The sequence below is a fragment of the Aedes aegypti genome, chromosome 1 (assembly GCF_002204515.2).
Source record: "Aedes aegypti strain LVP_AGWG chromosome 1, AaegL5.0 Primary Assembly, whole genome shotgun sequence".
Classification (NCBI taxonomy): Eukaryota; Metazoa; Arthropoda; class Insecta; order Diptera; family Culicidae; genus Aedes; species Aedes aegypti.
In genome coordinates this window covers 225,040,919-225,067,883 of record NC_035107.1, presented here as the reverse complement: position 1 = coordinate 225,067,883, position 26,965 = coordinate 225,040,919, and the positions used below count along the sequence as shown (strand labels likewise).

The window sequence follows — 26,965 nt, the reverse complement described above, 5'->3', positions numbered from 1 at the left end:
CCAAAACATAATTAAAGCGCAAGATAGAAGAAGAGCGGTGGAATGGTATCACACTAATATAACTGCTGGATGGTATCATACTTATATAACTGCTACATCTAATGATTTGCGTCAAGCTCTTGATGACGGCCAGTGGCTGCGCTCTGGAAAAAGGCGCGTGCGGTTTGGTCAGAACAACACTTTCAAATCTCCCGTTATAGTAACACCATCTGCTCGTCCTGCTGATAATGCGATATTGCCGAATGGTAAAGCCAAATCTGTTATTTTGATGGAACAAACTGTTGTTATCAAGCCCAAGGTTTCACAAGACGTGAATACAACTAAATCTGAAATCCGACACAAGCTCGATCCGGTTGCTCATTCAGTTAAAGACGTCTTTTACAGCAACAATGGAAATGTTGCTATCCGATGCGATTCTCACTCCGCTGCGATGAAACTCCTTGATTCGGCTAAATCCACTATGAGCGCCAACTACGAAATTGATATCCAAAAGGCTCTTCGACCAAGACTGAAAATTGTCGGCTTTTCTACTGATTTTGATGCTGATTCATTTTTAACAAAATTCAGAAAACAAAATGATCTGCCTGACTGCTCCTTCATACAAATTGTGCGATTCACAAAATCCAAAAGGGATAAGGAAAATCCTATGTCAGTCATTCTTGAAGTGGATGCATTAAGTTTTAAACAGCTGATTAAAGCCAAAATTGCGTATGTTGGATGGGAACGCTGCCCAGTCTCTGAGTCAATTGATGTTTTACGTTGCTATCGCTGCTCAGAATTCGGTCACATCGCATCTATCTGTACGAAGCCTCTATGCTGTCCCAAATGTACCGAGTGTCATGAAGTATCAGAGTGCACTTCTGAGTACGAAAAGTGCATCAATTGTACTATTGTGAACAAAGACAGGAAATTGCCAGCCGATCAGCAGCTCGAAGTTAATCATTGTTCTTGGAGTACGGAATGCCCGATGTACCTAAAACGCTTGAACAAGTCCCGCCAAAGGATCGACTATTCTAGCTAGCAATACATCAGCGAGGGAGATCCTCATGGCTGTACTCTTGTAGCTATTCAGCTGCCATCAGGTAAATGCGTGAATAGTATATGTACAGCCGAAGCTATTCCAGATACTGCACTGCGCTCAAGTAAAATTGACTTCCAGACAAAATTTCCCGCTTCGTTCGACATTCCAACAACTTGTTCCCCAATTGGTAACACCGTAGACAATTCTCCCTCTGGATCCAATTATCTGCTGAATGATCTAACTGGTTCTGCCTACCCGAAACTATTCCCTACTGATGAGTCATCGTTGGATGGATTTTCTTACCAGCTGAACGAACTGGCTGGTCCAGGTAAAGATAACACATGTATATGTCCTGCCGAAGCAGGGAATGATGCTACACGCACCCTCATACGACCTGTGTTGCAGATCAACTCCGTTGTCCCCACTGACTTGGACCTACTATCATCAGGCGCAAACTTCGTTTCCTCAGGTAAACATGCATCAAGTATATGTCCTGCCGAAGCAGGTGAACAGTCTACACCCAACCTGACCCACAGCACATTGCAGACTTGTCAGGCGTCCAGCTGTTCTGCTATTTCGACCGATCTTCATCAGCTCACTGAACCACACAACACCAACGTGACAAGTGCAAATAGAATCACCGTCTACTATCAAAATATCAGAGGGCTGCGTACAAAAATTGATGACTTCTTTCTTGCTGCATATGAATCTTCTTATGATGTTATCGTCATTACTGAAACGTGGCTTAATGACCAGATCTTTTCACCGCAGCTGTTCGGTGATCGGTTCACCGTATATCGTACAGATAGGAACTCATCAACCTCTTCTAAAAAAAGAGGTGGGGGCGTACTTATTGCTGTAACCAATCGTCTTAGCTCGGCTCTACCTTCAATTGCAATCGATAGTACTGTTGAACATCTTTGGGTGAAAATTTTTGTTGCTGATAATGTCGTCGCTGTTGGCGCTGTTTACTTGTCGCCGGAAATCGCTAATGATGCTACCGTAATTAAGAAACATTTGGATTCAGCTTTGAACATTACCAACTCTTTAAAGCCTGGTGATTGCCATCTTCTTCTTGGTGATTTCAATCAAAGTAGTATAATTTGGACTCATTCATCTTCGGGATATTTGTATGCTGACCCAAGAGATTCGCATTTCTCTCCTGGTAGCTGCTCCCTTCTGGATGGATTCTCCCAGTTGGACATGAAACAGTTGAACTACATTGAACACCATCGCGGACGAATCCTGGACTTGATATTTGCCAATTCAGATATTGCTTCGCTTTGTTCTGTACAAAGAGCGAATGATCCTTTGCTAGAAGAAGATCCGTATCATCCTGCGTTAGTAACTTCGCTTACTTGCAACTGTCCGGTACTATTCGATGAAATAGAGACTCCCAATGAATTTGACTTCCAGAAGGCAAACTTTTCAACACTGGATTATGATATTTCGCATATCGACTGGACTCCTTTACTTGATGCTTCTGACGTTGACGGTTCTGTGGATTTCTTCACCTATACGCTGAAACAGCTTTTTATTAATAACGTTCCTGTACCTCGACCACGAAGAAAACCTCCATGGTCCAACAACCATTTACGTAACTTAAAGCGCCATAGATCCAACGCACTGAGAAAATACACTAACCTGAAAACAACGGAGTCAAAAAGACATTTCAATATTGCCAGCAACAGGTACAGATCGCATAATAGATTTCTTCATGCTCGGTACACCAATCGAATTGAATCTAACCTGAAGCATAACCCAAAAAAAATCTGGTCGTTCATGAATGCTAAGAGAAAGGAAGCTGGCTTACCAACATCTGTATTTTTAAACGAAGAAGTAGCAGATTCTTGTGACGATGTGTGCAATCTTTTTGCAAAACACTTTTCAGTCGTTTTCCGTAAAGAGTCTGTTGATATACACCGGATCAATAACGCTCTGGCTGACGTTCCTCTAAATGCTCTCAATATGGAATATTTCCAGTTTTCTGAAAATGAAGTCCTGAACGCGCTGAATAAACTCAAGTCATCTTCTACAGCGGGTCCTGATGGTATTCCTTCAATCGTATTAAAAAAATGTGCCTCATCGTTGTGCGCTGCTCTCACCATTATCTGCAACAGATCAATTGCTGAATCCAGATTCCCCACCAAATGGAAAGAATCAATAATGTTTCCGGTATACAAAAAGGGAGACAAGAGAGACGTAAAAAATTACAGGGGAATAACTTCATTATGCGCTGGATCCAAGCTGCTTGAAATCCTAGTCAGCGATGTTTGTTATCAGCTTCTAAGTCGTACATTTCTCCTGACCAACACGGATTTTTTCCGGGACGCTCTAGTGACACAAATCTGGTACAATTTACGTCGTTTTGCCTGAGAAACATTGAAGAAGGCAATCAAGTCGACGCAGTCTACACGGACCTGAAATCAGCTTTCGATCTGGTCGACCATTTGATTCTAACAGCTAAAATGGAAAGATTGGGAGCACCTTCGTTCTTCATTCGTTGGCTTGAATCGTACTTGAGGAATCGGCGATTGTCTGTTAAAATACGTGCTGTACAATCTTACTATTTCACTAACAACTCTGGCGTACCCCAGGGCAGTAATTTAGGACCGTTACTGTTCTCGATATTCATCAATGATGTATGCTGCTTGTTACCTGCTGGATTTCGTTTAGTGTATGCAGATGATCTAAAGATCTATCTAGTTGTAAAGAATCACGAGGATTGCATCGAGCTGCAGAGGTTGGTTGATCTCTTTGAAGACTGGTGTATCAGAAATCATCTGGTTATAAGTGCCCAAAAATGTACAGTGATATCATTCAACCGGAAGAAATGTCCAATAACATGGGATTATCAAATCTGTGGTACTCTGCTGTCGCGTGTCACCGTCGTCAAAGACCTTGGAGTCCTTCTTGACACAAATCTATCTTTTCGTAACCACTTTTCTAATATAATTGCAAGAGCAAATAGAAACTTAGGTTTCATCATGCGATCAACCGGAGATTTCTCTGATCCTTTCACTTTAAGATCACTATATTATTTGCTAGTTCGCTCCACACTGGAATATGCATGCGTTGTTTGGAGTCCTTACACAAATGTATGGATATTGAGAATAGAAGCAATTCAGGCCAAATTCACCAGATATGCTTTGAGACTGCTCCCCTGGAACGATATTGCCAACATGCCAGCATATGAAATACGATGCCGTTTGCTTGGTATGGAATCGCTTCGCAATCGACGGAATTCTTTGAGAGCATTATTCGCCGGTAAACTGTTATTAGCGGTTATAGACGCTCCAAATATTCTTGAGCGACTGAATATCAATGCGCCTTCAGTATCCCTGCGTTCCAGAGATCCTCTCAGACCGGATTTTCGTAGAACGGATTACGGAATCAACGAACCCATCACTGCTTTGTGCCGGGAATTCAACAAAGTCTATCATCTATTCGATTATTCCATCTCAGCTTCAGTATTCAAAAGCAGACTAAGACGTTTCTCTCTACATCCGGAATCTGAGTGAGCAAAATTGTGTCGCAATTAGGTGAGTCCCAGTCCAATACTTTTAAAAGTTTTAAATGATGCTTCTTGAGTGTTCTTTTCTTTTTTGTTCTCGGTCATCTTTCTTCAATACAACGAGTGACGAATACAGCTGCGTATGAACTTGACAAATGATTACTTCTCTCATAGCTCTGTTTAAGTATTTATTGCGTAGAAATGTCGTTTTGTATTTTATATTTTTTATGTATTATTTTTAATCTGTATGTAATCCATTGTATTTTGTTTTGAAAAGATATGGGGTTTTTACGCCCTTTTGATTGGACTACAGTTCATGCAAAAGGGCTTTTCCCCATCTTAATCCTCATTAAGACATCGATCAGTTGAGGTATGAAAATAAATAAATAAATAAATAAATAAATAAATAAATAAATATTGTAATTTTTCTATATTAATTTTACAATCCAAATAAATCCATGCCTAAAATGTCTTTTGAAATTTGTAAAACCCCCCCTAGAATTAAAACCTGGTTGCGCTACTGCATACACATAATTACATCACAACGCTTAGTTTAAAATCCAGAGCTTCTAAATCGATTATATCATTACTATCGATTATATGACAAATGTATTCACAAAATATTTTCAGAATTTTAACTCTTGTAGTTCTGCTGATGCCCATCAATACCGGTCTAATGAGCTACTCAAAAAAAACCTGTCTCCATCCTTCCAGAATATCGACTATCTTTCGCTGCACGATCAACCACGCTGAATTAAGGTGAAACTCCTTTGAATCCACTAATAATTGTATAAAAGTAGTGGTACACAAAAAATATTCTCCTATTTGTTGGTGATAGTGAAATTATAATTGATAAGATGTTGCTGCCAGTAATCGCTACCTCAATTTGAGTCTTTTCCCCTTCGACTAAATAAGATTGCTTGATGTCGTACGTAACCATCAACGTATCTGACAGCCCTGCAAGCGAGCAGCCGGCGTAAAATTAGAAAAATAAAAAAGCGAAATGCTGTGATCAATTGATAGTTTTTAGCACGGTTTGGTGAAATTTTAAGTTGTTTTCATCAGAAATCCACATGTAATTGTTCTTCAATTAACAAGTAGTGAAAGTAAACTGTGTTGGAGGTTCTACGTTTAGTGAAAGTGATAAAATTCGGCGAAAAGTGTTCTTCGTTCGCAGGCGGATAAGTGTAAACAATTGTAGCAAAGTTAAACGTCCGCGTTGGAAATTAGCACGGTTCATGAAATTTCCACCAGCTACTAGTGTTAAAACAACGGAAATCGTGAGGCAATAGTGTTCTGATGCCTCGTTAGCAATTTGGGAGTGAACTTAGTATGGGTAAGTGAAATATTTTGAGAAATAATGTGGACTTCCAGAAATGTGTTTGTATATGTGAGGAAGCCATGTTCACTTCCATGACAGGGATTCCTTCCTATATGTCCTTAACACGGGGACATGAATGAAATTTGTTCTCGATGGTTCTATGGTGTTGAACTGATCCGTTTGTCGGCAATATTTTTCCATATACGGGGCCAGTTTAGGGGAACTGGGTGTAAAATGCGCCGTTGGGGTAAAATGCGCCACCATTGTTTTGAACGAACGACGTGCTTTGGGACGCTGTTTTTCACCCTACACTGTAAGGTCAAAGCACCCTTTAAAGGGTAAAAAAGTACCCTCTTTGAGAGAAACTAGTTTAACTCATAAAAAGAGTAAAGGGCCTTTACTCTTTAAAGAGTAAACGGCTTGTACGTCAGATCAACGAGTAAATTTTACCCATTATCCAAAACATATTTTGTAAGAAACAGAGTAAAATTTACTCTTTTTTGTAGATGAAAATCTTATTTAATTTTTATATTCATTTTCACAGAATAATCAACAATAAAATCTCATAAATATAAACAAATTTATTCAATGCATAATAAAATATACTATTTCGATCAATATCTCCATGCATCCTCTTCATCCATCAGGGATTGAGTTTGTTTTGGACCTCTAAAATGGCGCTGGAGATTCTTGTAGAGTAAAGAGCAGAACATTCACACGGGATGTACTCTGCAGCTGTAAAATTGGATTGTTTTATAGATGAAACGGCAATAAAAGCAATTCATGTACCTACCTTTTGGACGTTCCCGCATTTCTGCTAACTTATTTAGATATTACGGGAAACAACTTTGAAGCACTTCCCAAACACTGCCGACCGATTCTTGTCAAGTAATTTTTCACCCATTAAAGAGTAAATGAACGGAATATGTAAAAGGGCACAAAATACCCATTATTTGAAATTTTGAAATACCCATTATTTTGACAGCTGCATATATCAGCAAAAAATGGGCATTTTTTATTCTTTAAAGGGTAATGCCGAGTTTACAGTGTAGATAAGAGAAAATGTATTGAAATGCTTCTCTACAGTGGCACAACCAAGGGGAGGTTTTGGGGGTCAAACACCCCCCCCCCCCCCAGAACAGAAAAAAAAATCATTCGTAAGAATATCAAATATATATTTGAAATTCAACACTGAAACCCACAAACATTGGATCAGTAAGTTGTATTAACAATTATGTTGTTCTAAGTTGTGGCTTTCTAATTTGAAGGCCTTCGAGGAGTTCAAAAAACATAATTTACTCGTTATTTTCGTTTAATAAGCTACATTTGAAGAGAAGCTTGTCAAACACACATATGTATGCATATCGAGTTTGTTTTTGTTTTCCTCAAAGAAACTTGCACACGCTTTCCAGACTCATCAGAATGCATATGGAAATATTACCCAATTTGAAAAATTTACACCCGGATTCTGGGTGTTTTTCGAGACAGAGTGCATATTGTTTTCCTCTAAGGTTCACAACTACATCTACACTAGGGCACCCATACCATCGGACGTGATAACTACTATGGAATAAGCCAAATTTGGGTTCTTTACAGTTCACCTAACGTTAAGTTGTTTTTATCCACTACGGAGACTTCGAAAACTAATGCTGGGTAGATTTGTTTTTGCACTGAGTTGTTTGTTTTGCTGTTGTCAAATGGAAACTACCTACTGAAAGGTATATGTCAGTTAACCCATATTTGGGTAAACTACACCTGCGAACAAAGGACACTTTTCGTCAAATTATAACATTTTCGCTGCACGTAGAATATCCAACATAGTTTACTTTCACCAATTGTTCATTGAAAAACATCTTCTAGTTGATTTCTGCTGGTAACGACTTAAAACTTGACAAAACTGTGCTAAAAACAATCACCCGATCACCAGTGTCCACGCAAGGGAATCCTCTTCGATGGCCTCTACGCCTACAACGGCGGAGTGGAACAATCCGGGATACTTAGGTCACTGGTTCTTGGGGGGAAACAATCACTGCACTGTGGGTTTTCGGTCGGGAGAAAAACTTAACTACATTTCGTCACTTGCTTAACAACGGCGTGTATTCAACCGGACGGGTGAAAAGTGCGATAATAACTGCTTATTATTGAGATCTAGAGCCTGTATGTACCGATCGGTGTGCTATTTTTGTTTTTTTTTTTTTTTTTTTTTTTTTTTTTTTTTTTTTTTTTTTTTTTTTTTTTTTTTTTTTTTTTTTTTAGAAGGTGGTAAATTACATTTACGAACTAACCCAGCGTTTCACGTTCGATATGGAGGCTAGTCATATCGAATTCGTCCATCGTGCGCCAGAGTGTCGGACTCTTTTATACCGACTAAAGTCCACCTTCGCCCACGAGCCATTCCCCCCGGAACTGCCTCTTGGCATTACTTCATGGGGGAGGCTATTGTGCTAACCACTGCACTGCTCCTTGCTTCTTACGCTCCTGTACTTCCCTTGCTCTCTTCGTACTGTTGGCATCACGCCAGGGCCATGTTTCTACTGCCGCTTCTGTCATTGCTACGCTTCGTTGCTCTACTGCGACGTGTTTGGGGCTGGCATCTCGCCAGAGCCCTGCGCAACTTTTGCGCCTGCTGCTAATCCGCCGATTCTCGAGTTCTCCAGGTTGGACCAGTTGGATGCCGAGGTCGGTCCAGCGATTCCGGTTGGAGGGTAGCTTCCGGTTCACTGGCGCCTCGACGACCCAAAACTGGTGGTTGTCACGATCGCTACTCGGCATAGTCCCCGACGGTGGATCTAGCCTACTCCAGCGGAGAGTTCCTAACGTAGGAATGTCTCCCGAAACCGTTAACGTTACGCGTTTGTTCCCGCTTCACTGCTGCTGACCGGTGAAGTGCCGAGGTCGATCCAGCGATTCCGGTTGGAGGATGGCTTCCGGTTCACTGGTGCCCCGACGACTTCAGCCGGTGACTCGCTACGGACTACTCAGAATAGTCCCCGACGGTGGATCTATCCTACTCCGACGAAGATTTCCCCGACGGCGGAAGATCTCCCGAACCGATGCTATCCGGGCTGATGCCGAGGTCGGTTCTGCGATTCCGGTGGAGAGAAACTTCCGGTTCACAGGCGCCTCGACGACCATTTGCCGGTGCAACTACGCGTTCTACTCAGTTAGTCCCCGACGGTGAACTTAACCTACTCCGAAGCTGACCGGGCAGATGCCGAGGTCGGCCCTGCGATTCCGGTGGAGGGAAACTTCCGGTTCACAGGCGCCCCGACGACCATTTGCCGGAGCTGTTTCGCGATCTACTCGGCTAGTCCCCGGCGGAAGGACATAGCCTACTCCGACGCGATGTTGGTCGGTAAGTGCTGAGGTCGGTCCTGCAATTCCGGTTGGAGGATGACCTCCGGTTTGCAGGCGCCTCGACGACTTATTACCGATATTACGTTACTCCCGCTCTACTCGGTCTAGTCCCCGGCGGAGGATCTAGCCTACTCCGGTCGCGCCCGTAGGTCTCCTTCATATGCTCGCTTCAACAGGCTGGCTTGTCAAGCGCCAAGGTCGGTCCGCCGATTCCGGCTGCTCCAACGATTCAGAGCCATGTGCTGTCCGCTGTGTTGAGTTCCGCTGCTCCTCTCGCCATCTTCGTTGTAAAAGAGACATCATCTGAACGATAGTCGTGTTTACCGCGTCCCATTTCTCTTCGTCGGCACACATTCGTTGGACGATATTGTGCACATTAACGTCATTGCCGACGACGGATGTCATCTCGGCTCGCTCATGCTCGAAGCGCGGACATTCGAAGACCACGTGCTCAGGGGTTTCGTCAGCATCGCCACACCCGGTGCATAACGGCGATCTTGCGTGTCCAAACCTATTGAGGTATTTCTTGAAACAGCCATGACCAGACAAAAACTGCGTCAAGTGGAAATTCACTTCTCCGTGTTTTCTGTTTACCCACGTCGACAGGCACGGAATTAGACGGTGGGTCCATCTACCGTTCTCAGCGCTATCCCACTGCTGTTGCCATTTCCTCATGGTTTCATCCCGGGCTCTTTTCCGAATTCCCCGCGTGCTTCGGTCCCTGTAGCACTCGCTGTCCTCTTCGAGTTGAAGGCTTATAGGGATCAATCCTGCAATCACACAGACTGCCTCCGATGAAATCGTACGATACGCGCTCGCCACACGCATGGCCATCAGTCTGAACGTACTGTTCAGCCGGGAGCGGTTCCTCTTCGTCTGCAGTGCTGTCACCCACACGGGGCCAGCGTATCTGAGTACCGACGTCGACACGCTCGCCAGTAGTCGCTTCTTGCTGCTGCTGATCGCTGAGTTGTTGGGCATGATCCGGGATAGAGCTGATATCACCTTCACGGCCCTCTCACATGTATAATCGACATGGCTGTTGAAGCTCAGCCGATCATCGATCATCACTCCTAGGTGTCTGACTTCCCGCTTTGAGTCGATGGTACACTGTCCAACCGAGATTCTCGCCTTCTGCACTGCCTTTCGGTTGCTTATCATCACAACTTCGGTTTTGTGATGGGCTAACACAAGCTTCTTCCCTCGCATCCATTCTTCCACGGCGTCTACTGCTTCGGTAGCAAGTATCTCTACTTCCTCTAGTGATTCGCCGATGACTACGAGCACCACGTCATCCGCAAAGCCGACGATCTTCACACCCCGGGGGAAGCTCGGCTTCAACACTCCATCATACATAGCGTTCCAGAGAGTCGGGCCAAGAATAGAACCCTGTGGGACGCCCGCTGTGACTGTCGTGCACCTTTTCCCAGCGTCTGTTTCATAGATCAGTGTACGATTTTGAAAGTAACTCCTCAAAATCTTACAAAGGTACTCGGGAACCTCCAATCTGTGCAGCGATTCGGCGATCGCAGCCCAACTGGCACTGTTGAAGGCATTTTTTACGTCTAGAGTGACCACACCGCAGTACCGATTTCCTCTCCTCTTTTGCTTCCGCGCCGTCTCCATAGCTTCCACGACCGTTCGGATGGCATCGATGGTGGATCTACCCTTCCGAAAGCCGAACTGCATGTCGCACAGGCCGTTTTCTCCCTCCGTGTATTTCGTAAGCCTGTTTAGGATTACTCGCTCCAGCACTTTGCCAACTGTGTCCAGCAGACATATCGGTCTATATGCTGAAGGATCTCCAGGAGGCTTGCCTGGTTTAGGCAGCAACACCAGCTTTTGTCGCTTCCAAATGTCGGGGAAGTTACCCTCCTCGATACATTTTTGCAGCACGGTCCTGAACATATCCGGGTTTTCTTGGATTGCTGCTTTCAGAGCTACGTTGGGGATACCGTCTGGTCCCGGAGCCTTCCTGGTTTTTAAGGCTTTCGCCACCGCGATCGATCGGTGTGCTATAGAACGATCGATGGGTGCTGGTGATACTCTTATCAGAGAGATTGAGTGCGTATAAAGGTGAGATCTACTGCGGGTGAAGTGTACAGTGGTTAACAAATTGTGTCACGGATTTGTCGCGCATTCTATTGCGGTGGACGCAACAGCTTCTCTCGTTTGCAGTGCTGTCAGGAATTTTGAAGGCTGCGTACGACATCAACCAATATTATTCAACTGGCGTAAGAAAGACACAAATTAATGCAATCATTACTGGCAACGGTGTCTGATTTATTATATTTTCACTATTACCAGCAAATATGAGATTATATTTTGTGTATAACTACTTGTATACAGAAATTTGTGGATTCAACGGAGTTTTACCTTAAACGAATTTTCCCTTGCTTCTTGTGCGCTCATTTGCCTGAAATGCACCATGTTTATAGCACTTTTTTAAAGACCTCCAAAGACCGAAAGTTTTGTTGTTTTTGCTCCATTTTTGTTGCTGTTCATTTTTTGTATCCTAAAATTATGAAAAAAAAAAACGATTTATGAATTAGATCCCAGTTATTAGGTTAAAATTTTCACTGTCGGCTCATAGAAGACAAGAGGTGTCTGGCCATAGAAGTTTGCTTTTCTTTAAAATTCTACATTTTCTAATAAATTTTGCTTTGTCATTCATGCAAAACTTACTGAAGTCAACGTACGGAAACAATTTAGGTTAAATTATAAGAATCATTTGTGGCTACACTTGCATGAAATTTACTTGTTTCACATTTTTTCAATGGATCGAATCAGGGTGAAACTTTTGACAGCTACTGTTTGTTTACGTTTGGACATGAAAACATCATAGTGTGTATACATTGCAAAAATACGCTGGAATACTAAAATCTTATACTCAGAAGTACTCAATGGATCCGATTGGTAAAGCTGTTCACTTCCGTCCTTGAAAAACTCGACCGAAATCTCGTCCTCTCCAGAAGCTTCTGGGTCTACAGCTTAACCACCACCGTTTTGTTGGTCAGCAAATTCCCCTCCCGCTCATCGCACCTGGTGGGCTGCTTAGGGACAAAATTTCGAACGACAAAACGTTGAAAGACAAAACGTCGAAAACGCAACACGTCGAATTTTTCACTCTTTCGGCAGATAATCATTCTTCCACGAAGTTTTCATTTTCTTCTACACTCAGGCAATAGAAATACATAGAAACCTTTTGTAAAAATTCGCCACAAGAAATCTGGTTAAAGTTAATAGATTTGCCTTATGAAACCAAAATTTAAAAACAAAAAAATTTTGATGAGTGTAATTCTCTTCTTTCGACGTTTTATCACAAAATGTCGAAAACGTAGAATTTCAAAATGTCAAAAGGACTAAACGTCGAGCTATTTATTCTTTCGGAAGACAAATATTCACTAACAAATAGCTCACTTCGACGTTTTGGCACCCAACCGTTTCATCTTCGTCGTTGGCCAATGCAATCACATTACGTGCCGTTGTGATTACAGCTTCGTGGATAAGATCCACAAGCTGTTGAAATCTCTAGAATAGTTATCTATCGGTTTTCATCCATCTGGGGATATATTTGTCGTAGTTTTCTCTTGTAATTTTGGGCAACAGGGCAATCGTCTTGCAACTAGTTTGGCATATTTTTTCACACTGAGGTTTTGCTTTCTGACACTGGTATTATCTGACATTTCAGAAGGTATACGAAAAACATGATTCACCCTTAATTTGAGCTAGAATTGCATAATTGGTATTGCATAAACTTTAAAAAAAAAAAACAAATAATTCGTTTGTTTGTTTGTAGACTGACGTAAGCTCAAGCGTTTGGTACAAAAATTGAGGCAGGGCTTCAGGACGCTATTCTTGAGAAACTTATTTTCGATGTTTTCCTGTAGTTTGAATTCATTCAATGAGTCGTCATGAAGTTTCTACCAAAGCCTGACATAAAAGACATTTAACATCTATCATATATCGTAGGAGAAGATGATTCAAAATGCCAACTTAAGCTCAATCGCAATTTATATTACAAACTATTACCAAAAACTTGAAACGTAAAACAGTAGTTTACAATATTTCTTGTTGGCGAATCAAGTATTACTCCAGAAAAAAAAAAACAGTTAAAAATATAGATTTTCATGTAATATCAAAAAACAATTTTTAATCTACATTTGACATACCGTAAAACGGGGTAACTTTAGGCTGACCATACGTACCGTATTTAACGAGACAGTACCGTTTTCATCCCCTCGACGGGCTGTTCAGTCGTTTGCTCGAATTGTCCCGTATTTTAGGAAATGGAGAATTGGCACATAATTTTCAACACCAGTAAAACAATAAAAATAACAACATAACAAACAGTTTTTAGAAATATTTCAGAGTTTATTGTCTTGCTCATCTATTTTCCAAGCAATTATTAGTTTCTCAAACAGAGTTAAACTTGATCCGTACATGCTTCTGCTTAACTTTTTACGTTTCTTTACTCATATTTATGCCAAATGTTGGTGGATTTCCAACATACGGATCTTCATAAGATAATTATCCTATAATACCTAAAATGAAAAATAACAGCTATATGTTTACTTCTGATACGCAATTTATTGGATTAAGTGTTTAAAAAAGTGCATATTTCAATACAGTATTGAAATATTAAATAAAAACCGTTTGAATTGGACAAATTGAAAAGTGTAACTTTTTTATGAAATTCTTAAAAAACGCTGCTTTTCGGAAATTAAAGAATGCGCTTCAAGGTTCTTAAGTGATTTTTATTGAATCATACAGACATGTAGCTTGGGATTCCATAATCTGGTTCTGATACTTTCCCGCGAATGTCGGTTTCCCGAATGTCGTTCTCCCAACGCCAGTTCTCAGAATGCTAGTTCCCCGAAAACACAGTTTCCCCGAATAGCTTAGCTCTCCGAAAAGTTCTAACACTCATAATTGTCATAACCTTTCGCATTTCAAGGTGGTGAACAATATGTATTTTTGACAATATGTATTTAGTCGAGAATGATCCAATATCTCCTTCTTTAGTAGCTTATCGATCTTTCTAACTCAACACTATCTCACTACCCGAGAAGAAGCAAAGTTCTGACCATTGAATCGAGATATTGATTTGATTGACATAATAGATAAAAGATCTGAAGATAGTATCAAAATGTTATTCCTGGAACTTCTGAACCATAGCTAACTTTGATGTTGGAAGATCTAGGGAATAGCTCACTTATATTGGTGAGATCTTATAAAAGCTAAATATGATATGCAAATAAGTACTACAGGAGCAAATTTTAGATATTATTTTGGATGTTTTATCTCTTAGATCTTTCAAGTTAATATAACTTTTGTAATGTTCATATCAAAATTTGTATTACTTAGCTTTTTTCGCCTGCTCGGGTAAAGACTATTATTGCACTTTTTTAGCTGCATTGCTTTACTAGGGAACGGGTCATTCGGGGAAATGGCTTCGGAGTAACGGGCCATTCGGAGAAAAGTAGCACAATTGCACAATCTTAGCCTTTTAAAATTGTCCCGTTTTTGTTTTTTTTTATTTGTCCCGTTTTAATCTGGTTGGCTTATGGTCAGCCTACATATTTGTAGTATAAATACGGCTTCCCATTTAATTTGCATTGACATTTTCTCTTAGGATGGCCAAAACCGGTGATTTTACCCTACTCTTGAAAAAACAGCGAAATATTCCTTGGATAATATTAAGAGAAATGAGGTCCTCATTGAGAAATTTTTGATTGAAATTTGTGGAAGATTGAAAAGAAGAACTACGCTAAATCGGTATACATTCTAGAACTAATTTTGAAATACCATCCCTAATATCTGCTTAACAATCTTTAAGATTTTCAAACATTTAGCCATTTCAATGGTGATTATAAAGTAGCTTAAAGTCGATGATGGTTACTATGGAAAAATTGGAAATATGTTACTCTTATGTAAGTACAAAACATACTTCTCTAAGTCTAATCCTATTACACATATGTTAGCCTATTCTCCAAACCATATAGAATAATTTTGCTGAAAAGAGTAAAATAATCCGATGGTTTGAAGGAACGACATTCATAAATCTGTTTGCTTATATATGACATACTCCAAACTCCAAACAAAATTTGCTCAAAATGAACATTCTTCATTAAAGGTGGTGTAATGATAAGATAATTTGTGATGTACAAAAACAGTTTTACCGGTGCCAGAATATTTTTTTTTAATTATTTTCACATAAAATATTACAATATAATATAATATAAGGTCCTTGCGCCACTTTCAAATTCTTACAGAAATGACTGAAAATTGGACAGAGTTTTATCATGAAGATAACAAGGAAGACATGAGAGCTAGGGTTTCACTTTTCTAGAAATCCCTTGATATTATTCGAAATATTTGACTTTTTATGAAATTCATATCAATTTGAAACAACCTCATACAATTGCTTACTGAACCAATGAACAGAACTAATATGTTTATCATCGACCGCCTTAGAGCAATGTTCTCCAATTCATTTTCCACCAACGCAGAGCAAAACGAACAACACCCCCAACCAATCCTAATCGCTCGAGCAAACAAATTGAAATGTAATCCCATTCGAGTTCCACACAGTCGCAAATGACAAAAACCATCATTGGATGTGCCATGTGCCAACTGGAATGATACCATTTCGATGTGTGAACAAACCCTATTAAACGATACAAACATATTCCATTCCAGTTGCTACCGATTCTTATGATTGTTAATGATAATCATGACAGAATCGACAATTTCCGTTGCCATACGTTGTTGTTCTGAGAAATTAAAATAATCAATTTAAATTTTACATTTATTACCAACACTCAACCATCGGAGTCCATTGAAAACCCAACTAAACGTCAAATTGCTGATTGATTGATAAATCACCAAAATTGGCAACCCTGCCGTTCAGCATTTTCCAACGATTATCATCGCACAATGTTAATTTAAATTTGAAAATGTTCCAATACATGCAACACACGAGTCCATAACCTCACAAACGCAGAAGCCGGTTCCTTATTGCCTCACCCGGAAAAGCACAACTAGAAAGTGAAGGCCATTAATTTGCGTAAGCTTTCTTAGCAACAATGCAAATCGTTGGTATCCCGTCGTCATCGTCGTCGTCGAGAAAATCTGATTTTGGTGCAGTGTCTGCCTCCTATGGGGCACCCAACTGGGTGAGTTCCCGATAAAAAATATGATACAAAAACAATATAACGTACTGTAACAGTACAATACGAAAACTTTGAAAACACAATAAAGTATATTATGAAGTAACAATGCAATAACTGTGTAATATATTGTTTTTATATAATACAATTACATTAACTATATAATATTTTGTTTTGTACAATTCGCTGTGTATATGAGGTTTTTGTCAATAAAACGTACGGGTTGTTAACTATCGTAACAATACTAATAGTTTCTCATACATGTACATAGCTTTTGAAAAAAAAAACATTAAGGTTTATTGTTTTATATTGGTGACAAAATTTAACAGATTACTGTAAAATACATTGTTAACGTATTGTTCTGAATGGTACTTTTTGAGCCGGGTTGCCAAATGACAACATATAACCGACTCCGGACACAACAGCGGCAGAACCCCTTTACGGGCATTTGCCGGCAAGGAATTAAAGGATCTTACGCTTGTCTATGTGCGGAATTTATTGATGTTTATCGTTCTCCGGATACAGAGCAAATGGTCAATTTATGGGATTGCTGTTTGCGTTCCGGACGAACGGAGCGTGAATGGGAACCGGTCAAAGTGGTTAATAGGCGAAATCCTGTAATATTCCATCGTAGCTTTCTCGAAGTTGGACTGTCATGTTTAGGGAGTTGTTTTTGTTTATGAATTTTATAAGAGACATGTAAGTCAACATATTATTCAAACATTTGAAGGTTGAAGTTTAGAAGAAATGTCGAGGAAATTTAGAATTCTTGTCCAGAAGCTCGAAAAACTTCCTGAATAAATCATGAAAAAAACATCTCACTTTTCATCTAGGAAAACTTTGAATGGAAGTTCAGGAAAATTTTAAGGAATTTTCATGATAATTCGCAAAGAAGATTCAAAACAAATTTGGAGGAACTTCACAAAAAAAGTGCCGAGAAAACTTCTAAAATAGATTAAGAGAGACTTCTCATGGATAATCCAGAGAAAAACTTCTAAAGCAGATCCTAGACAAATTTCTCGAGGAAGGCGAACTTTTCAAGGAAGTTCCGACGAAATTTCCTAAACAGATTCAGGGGAAACTTCCCGAGGAAGTTCCGGATAAACATTTCATAAAAGATCCAGAGAAACATCCCAAAGACGTTCTAGCGATTTTCAATAAAACATTTCCAAGAAAATTCAGGCTAACTTCCTCAAGAAATGCCGGGACAAATTCCTGAAGTAGTTCTGTGTAAACATTTCGAGAAATTTGCGGGGAAACTTCACGAGAAAGTTCCGAAGACACTTCCCGAGGAACTTCCAGGGAAGGTTTCCGAAGAATTTCCGAAGAAGTTCCAGTAAATTTCCCGAGGATTTTCCGAGGAAGTGCCAGGGAAACTTCCCGAGGAAGTTCCAGGGAAACTTCCCGAGAAAGTTCCAGGGTAATTTCCCGATAAAGTTCCAGGCAAACTACCCGAGGAAGTTCCTGGGACTCTTCCCGAGGAAGTTCCAGGAAAGGATTCCAAAGAATTTTCAATGAAGTTCTAGGAAACTTCCCGCGGAATTGCCGAGGAAGTTCCAGGGAAACTTCCCGCGGAATTTCCGTGGATGTTCCTGAGAAACTACCCGAGGAAGTTCCACGGAAACTTCCCGCGGAATTTCCGTGACTGTTTCTGGGAAATTTCCCGAGGAAGTTCCAGGGAAACTTCCCGAGGAAGTTCCAGGGAAACTTCCCGAGGAAGTTCCAGGGAAACTTCCCGAGGAAGTTCCAGGGAAACTTCCCGAGGAAGTTCCAGGGAAACTTCCCAAGGAAGTTCCAGGGAAACTTCCCGAGAAAGTTCCAGGGAAACTTCCCGAGAAAGTTCCAGGGAAACTTCCCGAGAAAGTTCCTGGGAAACTTCCCGAGAAAGTTCCTGGGAAACTTCCCGAGGAAGTTCCTGGGAAACTTCCCGAGGAAGTTCCTGGGAAACTTCCCGAGGAAGTTCCTGGGAAACTTCCCGAGGAAGTTCCTGGGAAACTTCCCGAGGAAGTTCTGGGAAACTTCCCGAGGAAGTTCCTGGGAAACTTCCCGAGGAAGTTCCTGGGAAACTTCCCGAGGAAGTTCCTGGGAAACTTCCCGAGGAAGTTCCTGGGAAACTTCCCGAGGAAGTTCCTGGGAAACTTCCCGAGGAAGTTCCTGGGAAACTTCCCGAGGAAGTTCCTGGGAAACTTCCCGAGGAAGTTCCTGGGAAACTTCCCGAGGAAGTTCCTGGGAAACTTCCCGAGGAAGTTCCTGGGAAACTTCCCGAGGAAGTTCCTGGGAAACTTCCCGAGGAAGTTCCTGGCAAACTTCCCGAGGAAGTTCCTGGGAAACTTCCCGAGGAAGTTCCTGGGAAACTTCTCGAGGAAGTTCCTGGGATACTTCCCGAGGAAGATCCAGGGAAACTTTCCGAGGAAGTTCCACGGACACTTCCCGCGGAATTTCCGTGGCTGTTTCTGGGAAACTTCCCGAGGAAGTTCCAGGCAAACTTTCCGAGGAAGTTCCAGGCAAACTTCCCGAGAAAGTTCCAGGGACACTGCACGAAGAAGTTCCAGGAAAGGTTTCCGAAGAATTTTCGGGGAAGTTATAGGAAACGGAATTGCTGAGGAAGTTCCTGGGAAACTTCCCGAGGAAGTTCCTGGGAAACTTCCCGAGGAAGTTCCTGGGAAACTTCCCGAGGAAGTTCCTGGCAAACTTCCCGAGGAAGTTCCTGGCAAACTTCCCGAGGAAGTTCCTGGCAAACTTCCCGAGGAAGTTCCTGGGAAACTTCCCGAGGAAGTTCCTGGGAAACTTCCCGAGGAAGTTCCTGGGAAACTTCCCGAGGAAGTTCCTGGGAAACTTCCCGAGGAAGATCCAGGGAAACTTTCCGAGGAAGTTCCACGGATACTTCCCGCGGAATTTCCGTGGCTGTTTCTGGGAAACTTCCCGAGGAAGTTCCAGGCAAACTTTCCGAGGAAGTTCCAGGCAAACTTCCCGAGAAAGTTCCAGGGACACTTCACGAAGAAGTTCCAGGAAAGGTTTCCGAAGAATTTTCGGGGAAGTTATAGGAAACGGAATTGCTGAGGAAGTTCCAGGGAAACTTCCCGAGGAAGTTTCAGGGAAACTTCCCGAGGAAGTTTCAGGGAAACTTCCCGAGAAAGTTCCAGGGAAACTTCCCGAGAAAGTTCCAGGAAACTTCCCGAGAAAGTTCCAGGGAAACTTCCCGAGGAAGTTCCAGGGAAACTTCCCGAGGAAGTTCCTGGGAAACTTCCCGAGGAAGTTCCTGGGAAACTTCCCGAGGAAGTTCCTGGGAAACTTCCCGAGGAAGTTCCTGGGAAACTTCCCTAGGAAGATACAGGGAAACTTTCCGAGGAAGTTCCAGGGCAAACTTCCCGAGGAAGATCCATGGAAATCTCCCGAGGAATTTCCGAGGAAGTTCCAGGGAAACTTCCCGTGGAAGTTCCGGAGAAACTTCCCGAGGAAATTCCTGGGAAACTACCCGAGGAAGTTCCTGGGAAAATTCCCGAGGAAGTTCCTGGAAAACTTTCTAAGGAAGTTCCAGGGAAACTTTCCAAGGAAGCTCCGGGGAAACTTCTCAAGGAAGTTCCGGGGAAACTTCCCAAGGAAGTTCTGGGGAAACTTCCCAAGGAAGTTCCGGGGAAACTTACCAAGGAAGTTCCGGGGAAACTTCCCAAGGAAGTTCCGGGGAAACTTCCCAAGGAAGTTCCAGGGAAACTTTCCAAGGAAGCTCTGGGGAAACTTCCCAAGGAAGCTCCGGAGACACTTCCCAAGAAAGTTCCGGGGAAACTTGCCAAGGATGTTCCGGGAAAACATCCCGAGCATGTTCCGGGGTAACTTTCCAATGAAGTTCAGGAAAAGCTTCCCAAGGAAGTTTTGGGAAAACTTGAAAGTTCCAGGGAAACTTCCCAAGAAATATCCAGGGAAACTTCCCGAGGAATTTCCGAGGAAGTTCCAGGGAAACTTCCCGCGGAAGTTCCGGAAAAACTTCCCGAGGAAGTTCCTGGGAAACTTTCCGAGGAAGTTCCTGGGAAACTTCCCGAGAAAGTTCCTGGGAAACTTTCCAACTTTTCAAGGAAGCTCCGGGGAAACTTCCCAAGGAAGTTCCGGGGAAACTTCCCAAGGAAGTTCCGGGGAAACTTCCCGAGAAAGTTCCAGGAAAACTTCCCGAGGAAGTTCCTGGGAAACTTCCCGAGGAAGTTCCTGGGAAACTTCCCGAGGAAGTTCCTGGGAAACTTCCCGAGGAAGTTCCTGGGAAACTTCCCGAGGAAGATCCAGGGAACCTTTCCGAGGAAGTTCCAGGGAAACTTCCCGAGGAAGATCCAGGGAAACTTCCCGAGGAATTTTCGAGGAAGTTCCAGGGAAACTTCCCGCGGAAGTTCCGGAGAAACTTTCCGAGGAAGTTCCTGGGAAACTTTCCAAGGAAGTTCCAGGGAAACTTTCCAAGGAAGTTCCAGGGAAACTTTCCAAGGAAGCTCCGGGGAAACTTCGCAAGGTAGTTCGAGGAAACTTCCTAAAGAAGTTCCGGCTAAACTTCCCAATGAAATACCGTCGAAGCTACTTACTTAGGAAAACCCTCTCAAGGATGTTCCAGGGAAACTTCGCAAGGAAGTTCTGGAGAAACTTCTCAAGGAATTTCTGGAGAAACTTTCCAAAGAATTTCCGGATAAACTTCCCAAGAAAGATCTGGAGAAACTTCCCAAGGAATTTCTGGAGAAACTTTCAAAGGATGTCCGGCGAAACTTCCCGATGAAAATCCGGAAAAACTTCCCGAGGAAGTTCCGGGAAAACTTTCCAAGGTAGTTCGGGGAAACTTCCTAAGGAAGTTTTAAGGAAGTACCGGTAAAACCTCACAATGAAGTTCCGAGCAAACAATGAATTTCTGGAGGAACTTCCCAAGGATGTCCGCGGAAACTTCCCGAGGAAGTTCCGGGAAACTTACCGAGAAAATTACGGAGAAACTTCTTGTCGAAGTTCCAAGAAAACATCCCGAAGATGTCCCGAAGGAGATCTGAAAAAAAAACCCGAGAAAACTGCCTGAAAAAGTTCAGAGGAATCTTTCGAAGGAAGTTCCGAAAAAAAATCCAACCGAGGATGTTCCGTAGAAACTTGTCGAGAAATTCCTAGCTAATCTTACCGAGTAAGTTCCGGGGAAATTTTCCAAGAAGATTCAATTGAAACTTCCTAAAGACGCTATGGGAAATTTAGCGGAAACTGTCCGACAAAAAAAAATCGGATAACAATTCCTATGGAAGTTTTGGAGAAACTTTTCAGAACAGAAGTTCCGAGAAAGATCCAGGAAATCTTTCAAAAGTTGTTTCGATTCAACTTCCCGAGTTAACGCTAATGAAACTTCCTAAGAAATTTCCGAGGAAATGATTGAATGAAGCTCTGAGAAATTTCTTAGGAAATTCTTATGAAAATTAACAAGATGATATCAAGGAAACTCATGAAAAAAGCTTCGGAGAAACACTTCTTGGGGAAATTTGAAAGAATCTTTCCAATGAAGGACAGGGAAATGTCTGAAGAAGTCATAGAATTTTTTGATTCACGATCTTTAAGCCGTTGATAAACACAAGATTCTGGACTGTATTTCATTCTATTCTAAAAAGTGCATCAACATGGCCAACACCGTGTAAGCGAACCACAACACCTTCCGGCAGGTCACCAAAGACATTCCGAAGAAGTTACCGCAAGTGAATCCAACCTTCTTCTGTGTCCTCTCCATCACGATCAACATCATTCGTCGTAAATTCTTGTATCTTTTCCCGAACTTCGTGGAATCGAACTTTATCCCAGTCCAATTGGAGCAGTACAGATGTCGATTGATGGCAGCCACCTACGGGAGATTCTTCATGGTTTTATTGCAAACAAGTCATGAATCGGTACTCACCTGCTCCTCCAGTCGATCGCATAGATATCCGTACAAGAGCAAATTGCACATGATGCTCATCGCTCCGAAAGCGTTGAACACATAGCTCGAGTCGTTACTTCGTTGAGTGTAGATGTAGATCAACGTACTGAAAACGATCGCAACGAAGTTGATTCCCAGCTGCACTAAGAAATAGATCTTCAGCTGCTTGCGCAAAGCCTTTGCTGTGTCCAGCAGAACTTGGTGACGATCAACGCACCGCTTGAATGCTGCCTCTACTGCATCCCAGTTATCTCCGTCACTCAGTGATCCAACATCTTCAAACAACAGCTCGAAGTCCAACCCAAGGATGTGAAACTCCAGAGTAAGAGCCGGAAGAACGGATCCCACTACGACAACTGAGTAGCAAAACATCATGGTCAGTACAACTACGACGATTGGGTTGGCAAGGGCGTTGACCTGATCGATCAGGTGGTTGTTGTAGAGCTGCAATGAGGATTCCGAATGTCCACTCATGGCCCAAACAACCATCGGAAGCACGTCCTGCATCAGAAACATGAGCGTGATCCAGTTGACGGTGCGGATGAACTTCCGGCGGCGGTCGTCCGGAGTATCTTGTTGGGTGTTCAACAAAAAGAGCCAGGTGCGCTTCAGATCCTGGTGGTGCATTGCAAACGAACTCCACATAACGATGCACAGCAGTCGACCGAAGGTCATGAACAGAATACCGAAGTCTTGCTCGACGGAGAAGGCTTCGAAGAGAAACACCGAGACCACTTCGGAGAAGACGTAGACGATGGCGAACGTGAGCAGGAAGCGTTTGAGCAAGCGAATTCGAACGGGATCGGGATCCGGATTGTCGAAGATGCCGACGAAGTGATTGCAGAACATCATCACGACGAAGGAGTTATCACTGGCGTTAAACTTGCGGTATTTCTCGATGAGGAAGGGCTTTATGGAGCGGAAGAATTTGAACATGCTGATGGATCGTTAAGAACTGAGTTACCGAGTGGCTGTTAGAGCTAGTGGTGGGAGATTTTTATTGGGATAAGTGGTTTTGTTTGTAACTTTCATAGGTAATTGATCTAACTTTGACTTTGGTGTGACTTTTGCTGGTATGACTACCACTGGTAATTGTTCACAGTTTGGGCGTTTCTCATGAAGGTTCTAAAATGAGATTGGCATTGCTACCATGTCACGACGGTAGTTGCAAAGAAACAGGCACTGACGATAGTAATCTTGTAAGGAGATACCGAGGAAGAGTTCTTCAAAACACCAACACTAACAAAGCAGAATCAAAACTGCGAATGACTGAAAACCAGAGCAAATTCCTTGACTCTGCTACAAACTATCGCCACACCAATCCACTCAACGTCGAGAAACATTCCGAAGCCCAACCCACAACAGCAATCAGCACTTTCGAACGAAAGACGGACTACACTAGCGTTTGGAATCAGCCAGATTACGCTGTTCGACCGAATCCCATCAAAATCACCCAAATATGTTCGGTCCCAAAAACGCTAGCTGCCAATTGGTCTCGCTGCAGCAGCAATCATCTGTGATTACAGCAGCCGGTAACATCGACCACGATAGCAAAAAATCTTGCTGAAATAGCATACGAGAGGCGACCTGCTACAAATGGCGCAACCACCTGCATCCAATCGGGTTTGATGACGGAGCGCTGGCTGGTTGGACGATGCAATACCTCCATACTCAATAATGGCGTTTTGGGGTTAGGGAGACACACGTACGCACAACGCAATTGATTTTGAGCCTTCCCGGTGAGGATTGTTACTGTTTCATGGTGTGAATTTTAGTATAACCTATGAGCTGACATTGTTACAACATGACCTACCCATAGTGTTTTTTCAGCCTTAGAAACTTCCTGGATATTGGGGTGACTAATTGCTATTTTACTTTTCTTCAATCGGTGCAAACAAATAACACTGCGAAACACATGTTTGTCCCAAGATCCAAAATACTATTGTTGACTTAATTTAGGGTTGCTTCATTCATTGCCGATTCCATAAATAACATAGCATGTCTAGTTTTTGAGATATTGGCTGTTAAAAAATGCAAAATTTTACGATTTCAGTACACTTGTATGCAAGTTTTACAGCTCGTATGGCAATTTGTTTGCTCAAATTGCCACAGAATTCATGTGATTAACAATACTTCTCAATAATGTTGAAAATGTACACTTTATTTTTTAATAGTTAAGAAAAGTTTTGTATTTTGCCATATAAAATAAAGGAAGAATGTTGTATGGAGACTTTAATAATTTTAATCTGTTTATATCTTAAATGAATGTTAAAGTCATATTCTACATGCTTGGTGGATAAGATCACTCAAAAAGTTTGATAAATCATACTTTAAATTTAATGCAAACACCAATGAAACCAGCGTTTTATACAACTTTGGAGACCTGTGGCTCAAAATTGTGACATGCTGGGATATTTCTGAGAACGACATCAGATTCACCGACCCCAAATCTACTAGAAACACACATGATCCTTGAGACACGCAAAAATGTAATTTTTGTTACGCTGTGTAATCAATGTATCCGCTTCAATTCCATCTTTTCCAAATACCTTATTGTTTTTCACCTTTTTGATATCAGCTTATATTCCCTCAACGTGTGAGTATATGCCTCCTGTCATTTTGGTATTCTGCATCCATGCAATTCAGTTTTTCATATAAGTGTGCTTTCCACCATTCAATCATCGTACTCTTATCCGTTAAGATACCTTCAATCTTATCCCGATACTGTTTTGCTCCATAGTCTGCGAGATTCTGTGCTACATAATCAATCTCTACACTGCACTCTTTTTTTTTTTATTTATTTATTTATTTACTGCTTTTTTTCTCTTGCAGAAGGGAAAAGCCCGTGAGAGTGTAGCTACTTTAAGCCACTTCTCCCATAGGCATAAAACCTTCTCATCTTTTCAAAAAAAATAAGTATAATTCAACGATTGAGCGATAACTGCACTTCCAATGAGCGTAGCTCTTTGAAGGAAGCGCTATAGTTTAGAATTTTCACAAACTTTCAATTCACATTATAAATATTTATGAGCATTGATCTTTACTGAAGTTGGTGGCAAGCGATGGGTGAAGTGATGAATGGTGGTGATGGCGGCGGGTGGCTAGCAGTGGGTGGTGGTGATTGGTGGCTGGCGGTGGGTGGTGGCGAAGGGTGGTGGTGGCGTGGAATGACAAAGAACAGATACGGAAGTGGCATTAGAAAAAATGCATATTACAATACAAATTGCTCGACTTTCTGCTTTAGTGCGTTGCGTACAAAACGTTTGAAGTGAAACATATTCTGGAAGCTCTTACAGTTTTCTGGTAGGGCATTGTAGAGTTTACTACCAAAATAGGTGATTTTTTTCTTCCCAAATTCCGAATTGGGTCGAAATAAAAAATATGGTTGGCCTGCCGTGATGAGCGACTTTGTTGACTCATATGGAGGACCGTATTGTGTCTTGTCGTCTGAAATCTCTTGATGCAGGAACTTCATCAGACATTTCTAAGCGATATGACAAGGAAATTTTCCAAGAATTTTTCCATTAAAGGAATTCCATCCAGAATGAGTCGAAAAAAAAATAAAAATCGTTAACTCATTACGCGTGGAAAAGATGGACAAATTGGGTGAAATTATGAAAAAAATCCACGTGCTCGGCTGGGATTTGAACCCAGGACTCTTGTATGCACGACGAGCGCTTTACCAACTAAACTACCGAGCCAATTGGTGACCCAATAACTGAGTTAATTACAAGTTTAGAATTCAAACTACAGACCACGCGGACCTTTTACTTTTTATCAATTGTTACTTTAAAGTATCTTCCAGTAGTTCATTATTAATTTGTAAATAATGTTCAGGAATTACTGAGGATTTCTCCAAACAAAATAGTATACCAAATTCTAGAAGTCTCACCAAAAATGTCATCAATATCATCAAGCAAGGATTCATTCCACGAATTTTTCAAAGAGTTTGCCAAAAGTTTACCCAACTTTGGTTTTGAACTTCATGCTAAAGTTCCTCTACAGGAGTGTTTGAAAAAATCGCAGAAAAAAATTATCCAGACTTCCTGCAAAAAAAATGATTCTTCCAGGTGTTAATCCAAGGATTACTTGTAAAATTCCACAAGTATTTCATGAGTAATTAAAAGAAATTCGATTGGGAACATGTTTCTCAAAGAAGTTGTGCGCAGATCTATCAGCGTTTTTTCACAGATAATTATTTTTTAGATTTCTCTAACATCAATGAGCAACATCCCGCATTCCTTAAAAACCCTCTCGAAAACCCTGACTAAGAAATATTTATAGAATTCTAAATTTCCTATAAAATTTCTAGCTGAAAACGTTCAACAGTTCTTTCGAAAACTCTTCAGTGAAAATACTCAAAGATTTCCGGAGTAATTTGTTCAGGGATTTCTAAGAAAACTACACTATTGTTTCCTAAGCTTCTCCCGAAAAATTTATCAGAGATTTATCTAAGTACTTTTCAGTGAATTTTAAATCACACTAACGTTTCTTTAGGGAATTTTTGAAGAAATTTTCCATCAAATTCACTAAGATTTCGCAATTCATTCTTGTACTTCTTATAAAAAATCTCCAGAACTTTCGTCGGGAATTCTATCAGGTTCAATAAATAAGCCCAATGGTGATCTCAAGATTCTTCCATAAATATTATTTAAAAATGTATACACTCTTT

At 41.5% G+C, this 26,965-nt stretch overlaps 1 protein-coding gene and 1 long non-coding RNA gene across 2 annotated transcripts in view; one reads left to right on the top strand and one right to left on the bottom strand.

Moving 5' to 3' along the window:
• Positions 1 to 26,965, top strand: part of LOC5567609 (neurexin-1) — a 571,360-nt gene that overhangs the window by 333,361 nt on the left and 211,034 nt on the right.
• LOC110681578 lies at positions 6,420 to 6,818 on the bottom strand. The gene is made up of 2 exons (XR_002503279.1): positions 6,650 to 6,818; positions 6,420 to 6,591 (listed from the first exon to the last, which is right to left on the bottom strand). It is a non-coding gene; the product is annotated as an uncharacterized LOC110681578 (long non-coding RNA).